The sequence below is a fragment of the Loxodonta africana genome, chromosome 3, assembly GCF_030014295.1.
Source record: "Loxodonta africana isolate mLoxAfr1 chromosome 3, mLoxAfr1.hap2, whole genome shotgun sequence".
Taxonomy (NCBI): Eukaryota; Metazoa; Chordata; class Mammalia; order Proboscidea; family Elephantidae; genus Loxodonta; species Loxodonta africana.
The window spans coordinates 13992738-14001540 of record NC_087344.1 but is presented as its reverse complement, the minus strand read 5'-3'; the positions used below and the strand labels follow the sequence as shown (position 1 = coordinate 14001540).

The 8803-nt window shown below is 40.2% G+C and overlaps 1 pseudogene; it reads right to left on the bottom strand.

Annotated features, from left to right (window-relative positions):
* Positions 1-414: 414 nt before the first annotated feature.
* On the bottom strand, positions 415-2913 carry LOC111749077 (olfactory receptor 7G3-like; annotated as a pseudogene).
* Between the last annotated feature and the right edge of the window lie 5890 nt (positions 2914-8803).

The window sequence follows — 8803 nt, the reverse complement described above, 5'->3', positions numbered from 1 at the left end:
ATCGATTTTGACTCATAGCAACACTACACAACAGAATAGAACCACCCCATAGCGTTTTCAAGAAGCAGCTGGTGGATTTGAACTGCCAACTTTTGGGTTAGCAACTGAGCTCTTAACCACTGCACCACCATGGCTTCATGGATGGTATTATTCAGAGAATTGTGCTGAAATCATTGCTTATCCATATAGAAATAAAATGAAATTGGATTCTCCATCACACCATATTCAAAAATCATTCCAACTTCTTTTAAACACAAAAGAAAAAATAATTAGATGTTTATGAACCATATACGAGAATATCTTTATTAGATTGGAGGAGTTGATCAGTTCTTCAGTGAGGTATAATACACACAGTCTGAAAGGGAAGAAAAGATCAATCCAACCATTTAAAATTAAGTCACTGGAGAATGAAAATCCAAAGTTGTTTTTTCGATGTAACAAAAAGAAGACAGCAGGACAAATAAACATTCAATGAAGTATTTCCAAATGTGGCTTTGTCAACAACATAAATATTAACTGCTGATAAATATTTAAATTAATAAGCTAGGATAATGACTAAGGCAAGTGCCCAAGTGCCCAAATGTGTGACAGCAGAAGGAATTGGAAAAGGAGAGAGTGCTACCCTTGGAGATAAATTCTGCTGGCTCACATTCATCTAGTGTATTCACTGAGAAACTTTTTAGGTGGCAGGCATTGTACTAAACACTTGTAATTGTTGTAGCACTTGATCCCACCTCAGACTTTTCTAATCAGAACATTCATCTAATCCTTTCAAGGTAATGAAATTCCTCTTACCTGTGATTAGTTTTAGAAGGGGCATATGCCGCAACTCAGGATGATAACATAGAGCGTGTTCTGGATGACTCCTTGAAAAGGTTATTTCTCAAATACTGAGACTGAATAAGAAGCAGTCAGTTTTCCATCTCTGATTATTGTATCTTAAATGACCACTGTGCTGCTGCAGCCACTGATGGACATCACAGGAACAGCTTTAGGAAAAAACCAACATATGGAGCTGTGAAATGCAGCCCTGTGGTTCTGTAGGCTCTGGACCTACCCTACCTCTGAAATCTTTGTTTTTATATTTGGTGCTATGTGAGTTTAGACTTTTCCCTCAGTATACCTGAAAGTATCCTCACTCTTAGACTTGAAGTATCTCAAATCTAAATGGAAAAAAGTGAATGAATAGAATTATGCCAAATTTATAGATGAGTAAACTGAGCTTATGGTTGCTGTTAGCTGCCCTCGAGTTGATTCTAACTCATGGCAACCCCGTGTGTTGCAGTGTAGAGCCACTCCATAAGGTTTTCTTAGCTTTAACTTTAAAGAAGCAGATTGCCAGAACTTTTCTTCTATGGTATCTCTGAGTAGATTTGAACCACCAGCCTTTAGCAGTCGAGTGCAAACCATTTGTGCCACCAAAGAACCTTTAAACTAAACTTAGAAAGCTGAAATAAATATTCAAAGTCCACACAGCTATTACAGAGAAGAGATAGAATCCAAACCCAGGTGTTCTGACTCCAAATTTTCACCCTTAACAATTATAATCTCTGGAGTCCTTCTATTCAAAGAACTTAGGTTTTCTGAATCAGTATTATTTATTTCACTCAAGCATATTCCAACAGCTTAAGCCCAAAGCAGGTGAAACATTAATGAAAAGAAGATATTCTAGAGATGAGTTTCCTCAAAGCGCCCATTATGTCCTTGTTCCTTAGACTGTAGATGAAGGGGTTCAGCATGGGTGTGACCGCGGTGTACATCACTGATGCAACTGCACTCTTCCTAGAGGGTAGAGTAGCTGCAGAGCTAAGATACACCCCAAAACCTGTCCCGTAGAACAAGGAAACAACTGAGAGGTGAGATCCACAGGGAGAAAAAGCTTTGTACATTCCACCTGTTGATCCATTTTCAGGAGGGAAGAGACAATTTGTATGTAGGAGAAAATAATCCCAAGGAAGAGTGCACCACCCAAGATACTAGTCATAAAATATAGCAGGATGTTATTAAAGAGGGTATCAGAACAGGCGAGCTTGAGGACCTGAGGAAGTTCACAGAAAAACTGGGGGATTTCCAGGTCTATGCAGAAAGATAGATGCAGCACCATCAGACTGTGGAGCAAGGCATTCATGATGCTAATGACCAAGGAGAATAGAATCAGCAGGCCACAGAGGTGGGGGTTTATGATGGTTGTATACCTCAGAGGGTGACAAATGGCCACATAACGGTCATAGGCCATTACTGCAAGGAGACAATTATCCAAACAAGCAAAAACCAGGACAAAGCAGATCTGGGTGAGGCAGCCTGTGTAACTGATGGATTTGCTCTGTGTCTGAATGTTCACCAGCATCTTGGGAATCATGGTGGTGCTGAAACAGATGTCAGTGAAGGACAGATTGGAGAGAAAGAAGTACATGGGGGTGTGAAGGTGGGAGTCTGAGCTGATGGCCAGGATGATGAGTAGGTTCCCAGCCACAGTGATCAGGTATAAGGTCAGGAACATTCCAAAAAGAAGGGGCTGAAGTTCTGGATTCTCTGAAAAGCCCAGGAGGAGGAATTCTGCTAAGCCTGTTTGGTTTTCTGATTCCATGTTTGTTGATGATTCTGGTAGAAAGAATAGAGACGAGATATACAACAGATGTACAAAGGTCCCTTATTTTATAGAAACACTCTAATCTATAATGTCACATGAAATTAATATTATAAATCATTACTGTGGTTCTCTCTTTGTTTCTCTCTCCTCCTCCTCTTCTTTCTCCTCTATCCTTTTCTCTCTCCTTCTCTGTTCTCTTTCCTCCTACACTCTCATTTCTCTCTGTCCTCCTTTCACCTGCTCTACCACATCTTTTCCAGTTACGTTTAAGTACCTACTCTTTTTACACATTTGCCAACTAACATGAATATAATATCAGCGGTACATATTTTTTTCTTAAGAGTTTTCTGAACTCTGAAAATTAGCAGGAAAATCAAATCATATGATATTAAATGTGTATTTTACAGGAGTGGTTCTTGAACTTCCTTGCATCAGAGCGAGGTGGTGAGTTGCTAAAATGCCGATTGCTGAGCATCAATTTCAGAGTATCAGATCGAGAAGATAGGGCATTAGGCCTCCAAAGTGTGCCTCTATAACAAATTTCCAAATGCTGCTGCTGCTCACCTGGGAACCACACACTGAGGACCAATATTCTAGAACACAGGGTTGGAGCAGAACTGGTGCAGTCCCTGAGGAGGTAATGACCTGGCTCATCAACGCACTACAAAGTGGATCAGGAGTTCAAGTCCATGACTCAGCCCTTTTTCGATGGGTCTTCACAATTTGTCCTTTTAGTTCTGCACTTTCATTTCAACATTGCATTCTTTGGATCCTCATCACAAAACACTTGCCTAATTGTTCTAACTAATAATAGTATTAGCAGGAGTCCTTGGTTGGCACAAATGGTTAGGCAGCTAAGGAAAATGTTGGAGGTTCAAGTCTACCCAGTGACACCTCAGAAGAAAGGTCTGGTGATCTACTTCTGAAAAAGCAGCCATTGAAAACTCTATGGAGCTCAGTTCTACTCTGACACACGTGGAGTCACCATAAGTTGGAATTGATTTGATGGCAACTGATTTGGTTTTTGATTTGATTAACAGATATCATCGTAACAAATACAATATCTATTATAAACTTCTACAACTATGTCACTAACACAGAGCTCTGAGTATTAGCATATAAAATTCTCATTATTTGTATGAACTCCTTTTATTGTCTCTACGGATCTGTGACTTAGGTGCTTCTATCATCCTTCATTTTACCCATGATCTCAAGTAGGTAACATGAGGTTAACTTATGGATACAAGATACAAGATCTTCTTGTAAGAACTGGTGAGAGCATTTGAACTTAGAATGTCAGATCAGAGTGGACCTCTTCCCACCACGTGATATGACCTTTGAGTAGGACAGGATCAGGCACTAGAAGGGTCAACAGATTCCATTGCTTGCCTCTTGAAAACTTCCATGTGAGTAAAAAACCAAGTTTTTCCCTAGTCTTCAAAGTCCTACTCTCTGACCACAGAGGTAGTATCTAGCAGGTGACATTATCAAAGCAGGACCCACAGTCAAGACTTGAGGTCAGTATTGGAGTATGGTCCCTAAAATCTCAAGCTGTTGTGGCTATTATGTCAATAAGATTCTCTTTTCTCACAATACTCAAAATTACATGTAGCACTTATTTTTCCCCCTAAAACAGAGGAATGGGAGGAAGAATGAAATGCATGAGGTCTTTGAATCACTAAAGAAAAGATAAATAATTTGTTGGTGTATCCTAAATGGAATTTTAGGTAGGAAAGACACAATCTAACAACACAGGTATTCTGTCAGGCATGGCCCCACAGTAGTAGATAGAGGGGGAGTAGAAGTTTGCCAAGTCAGCCTTAGGAGGGAAAAAGGAACTTGAGCAAAGTACATCTGGACACCTCAAACGCCTTTATAGTTTCGGGACTAAACATTTAATCAAAACAAATTGTCTAGTAAGGAGCCTGGCATCTGTTGAGTGTTAGGAGACTTATCAGTTAAGGTGTGAAGTACTTGTGATTTAAGATGACCATTTCAATTGGACAAGATAATAAAGCCTTAGTTTTAAAAATTCCTTATGTTATACATACCATACACAGGCAAAGTAGGAAATAAACACACATACTCTTTTCTGTTTAACTGCCTCTTACATTTGTTCATGAAAAGCAATAGAAAAAAAACAGCATACGATTTTAAATTTGAAGAGCCATAACTAATCTTCATTAATAAATTATTACTTTTCCTTTTCTTTACTCACTTCCTAGGTATCTTACTAAAATCTGTCCCTCCCTTCCTTCCTACCTTTTTGTGGCAGATTATGGAAATAATTTATCCCTTTCTACTTAGGAGCTTGATTCATTCCCTATTCCTTTCATGTTTTGACTCATTGTCTCCATTGTACAATTAGCAGATAATGTTACAAAAAGAAATCTTGAGAATCAATCATGAAAAGTCACATCCTCCTTTCTTTTGTTTCTGGTTAAGCCCATCAAAGCCTGAGTCTGTGCGGCGCGGCGCACCGGAGGGAGAAATCCCCAGGAGGAAGTGACTGGTCTCGGAGTGGGGAGAGCAGCGTCCTAGCTGGGGAGCCGTCCTGCTGGGATCTTGGCGAGAGCGGGCGGGGTGTGAGAGCATTCCCCTGAATAGACCCAGGGGGCGGGCCCAGCTGTCTATGAGGGCCACGCCCACCCAGTTCGTGCGAGCGGTGCGCTGCACCGGAGGGAGAAATCCCCCGGAGGAAGTGACTGGTCTTGGAGCTGGGAGAGCAGCATCCCAGCCCAGGAGCTGTCCCGCTGGGATCTTGGTGAGAGCGGGCGGGGTGAGAGCACATTCCCCTGAATAGACCCCGGGGGCGGGCCCAGCTGTTCATGAGGGCCACGCCCACTCAGTTCGTGCGAGCGGTGCGGGGGACCGGAGGGAGAAATCCCCGGGAGGAAGTGACTGATCTTGGAGCGGGGAGAGTAGCGGACCAGCGGAGGAGCCATCCTGCCGGGATTCTGGCGGACGGGGGCGGAGCGTGAATGCGGGGATCAGCTCTATATTCTGTGGTGCTACACGCCTAGCTCTCTGATCCCTCCCCCACCCTCCCCAGGCGGCTCCATTAACATCTGAATACCCTGAGCCAGAAGGAGAATTCAGATAGGGATCTGACTACATTTTTTTTTAGCTGATTACCTGGAAAATCTAGTTTCCCAGTGATGGCTTGGAGACAGCAGTCCATATCAATCCACATAAAGAAACAGACCATGACAGCTTCTCCAACCCCCCAAACAAAAGAATCAAAATCTTTCCCAAATGAAGATACAATCCTGGAATTATCAGATACAGAATATAAAAAACTAATTTACAGAATGCTTAAAGATATCACAAATGAAATTAGGATAACTGCAGAAAAAGCCAAGGAACACACTGATAAAACTGTTGAAGAACTCAAAAAGGTTATTCAAGAACATAGTGGAAAAATTAATAAGTTGCAAGAATCCATAGAGAGACAGCACGTAGAAATCCAAAAGATTAACAATAAAATTACAGAATTACACAACGCAATTGAAAGTCAGAGGAGCAGACTCGAGCAGTTAGAATGTAGACTGGGACTTCTGGAGGACCAGGGAATCAACTCCAACTCGGCTGTTCAAACCCACCAGCCACCCTGCAGGAGAAAGATGAGGCAGTCTGCTTCTGGAAAGATTTCAGCCTTGGAAACACTTTAGGGCAGTTCTACTCTCTCCTCTAGGGTTGCTATGAGTTGGAATCAACTCGATGGCAACAGGTTAATGAGATATCAATGTTCATTTGGCGTGGACATAGGATGAAATATCTAGCAATTAAAATGAATAAATTAGACCTAGATGTACCATGACAAAGAGTGAAAACTTACAAAACAAAAGTTAATTTCTCTAACAAGACATCTACAAAAAAAAAAAGAAAAAAACAAGACATCTATAGTATGGGAAAACTGAAAAGTTTTAAAATTACACATACATAAATTTTTATTTTTTAATATGAAATATTTCAAGCACACTGAAAAGTACAGGGAAAACAACAAAGGCCTAATTATGCACCACTCAGCACCATCAAACTAAAATATATCACCATACTTGCATTATGTGCTTTTTGAAATTATGATTCTTTCCCTTTTTGTATGAGCTTAGATCCTTTATTCTATGAGTTATTTTTAAATTTTTTGTGATGTATTCAGTATTTTTTAAGAAAAAAATGCATATCTATTTGAATACCTCCCCCTTTATTTTTTCACAAATCTGTCTTCTCTCCACCTGAACCACAACAATGAACTTGGTATGTATTATTCTCCTGTCTTTTCATTACTTTCAGTCTAATTCAATCAATAAACAATGCTATTGTTTTACATTTTAATACTTTAGGTACTGTGGGTGTCATTTTACAATTGGTCTCTTAAAATAATGCATTTAACCTTATCAGTCTTATTACAGTTCAGTCTGGTTCATTAACTTTAACTACTTTAAGGTATTTCACTCTGTTATTACATCAGAACGTATTTATCCCTTCTCCAGGTGATGGGCATTTTTATTGTGGCACACACACACACACACACACACGTAAAGGATGGGAATGGAGTGGAATAAAAAGGGCTTATCATTTTTTTGTTTACTATCTTGTTACTTTAAGAATAGAACTGTTATGGCAAAATGTCAACGTTTATTAATTCTGAAAGCTTTGATATATGACTATTTGTCCTACTACCCTGAGCTAATCTGTCTTAAAATATTTCATAGGTTAATAAAGAGACACCGGTAGATACAGGTATGTAGCCTGTGGAGTCAGACTGGTTCTCCACTTCCTCACTGCTAGTCCTCATAGCCAGGTCAAAGATCTCCCTTAAAAACGCATATCGAGAACCACGTAAGAAGCTGACTGAACACACCTGCCCCCTGCCAAAGAAATACAAGAATTGTTTAAAGAATTCTAGAAAATTGAGCAAGGGCATATTTCTATTTAGGATGGAAAAATTCCCTGGAAATTTAGGTTCAGAGTAGGTGAGTAGCAGAATGAGAGAAGCTCAAGTATTGGTGCAAAAATACAAGGAAACATGTCAAGAAGGTTATGGACAATTAGGCAGGCATCGCACAAGTAACTCCATTCTGCTCATCTTCTGCATGTACTCACCTCACAGCTGCCCCAGATGGACTTGAAGACAAAGACATCTCCCTACTTGCAAAAGATAAACTAGGGGACTTCAGATTACCTGAGTGCCAGCATTAAGAAATGACATTCGATTCTCCCCTGAAGGCTGAATGATAAAAATGGAAGCTCCGGACTCACGGAGCACAGAAAACAAAGGACCAGGACCCTATGGGAAGTGATGGAGACAAGGCTGAGGTGTGCTGCCTCCTGACCTGGGCAAGGTTATTGAGTGGATGGTCACAGGCAGACTCTTTGATATCTCTGTGCCCCTTGGGGTTTCAATACCCAAAGCTCCTCATTAGTCAGACTCTTTTGCTGTCATTCTGATCCCAGGGCAGTACAAACTCTTAAGGAGCAAGCCTAAGAGAAGGAAAAACTAATATTGAATGATTGCATTATCCTAAGAGCCCAGGCATATGCCATCCTCTTTGCCTCATCTCATTCTGCTCATACTCATTTCAAGTGCCTTGTATACATGGATATACCTCCCTTCTGTAATTGTATTAGTCTTCTCTCTTTATATTCAAAGGTGCCCATAATCTAACAACAAGATTAGGAAAATTGACACCATGTTTAGGCTAAAAATATATACTTTATTGTGTGAGGATGTGTATTCTACACAAATATGAACAATAATATAATAGATGTATCCTAAAAAGGCAGATTCTAAGGGTTAATTCTTCGATGGCACATGGATCCTTTTCCTGCATCTAATATCCAGCAGTTTCTAATCTAGCCTCTGTGATCAAACATAATTGAGCATGTAACAGGTATTTAACCTCCTTTTTAATATTTCAATATCAACATTTCCAAATTTTACAGAAGTAACTTCAATATCCACCCCTCATCTGTCAGTTTGTCACAGTGTGGTGGCTTGTATGTTATTATGATGCTGGAAGCTATGCCACCAGTATTTCAAATACCAGCAGGGTCACCAATAGTGGACAGGTTTCAGCAGAGCTTCGAGACTAAGACAGAATAAGAGGAATAACTTGGGGATCTACTTCTAAAAAAAAAAAACTGACCACTAAAACCCTTATGAATAGCAGTGAGAGATTGATATAGTGCTGGAACATGAACCTCTCAAAC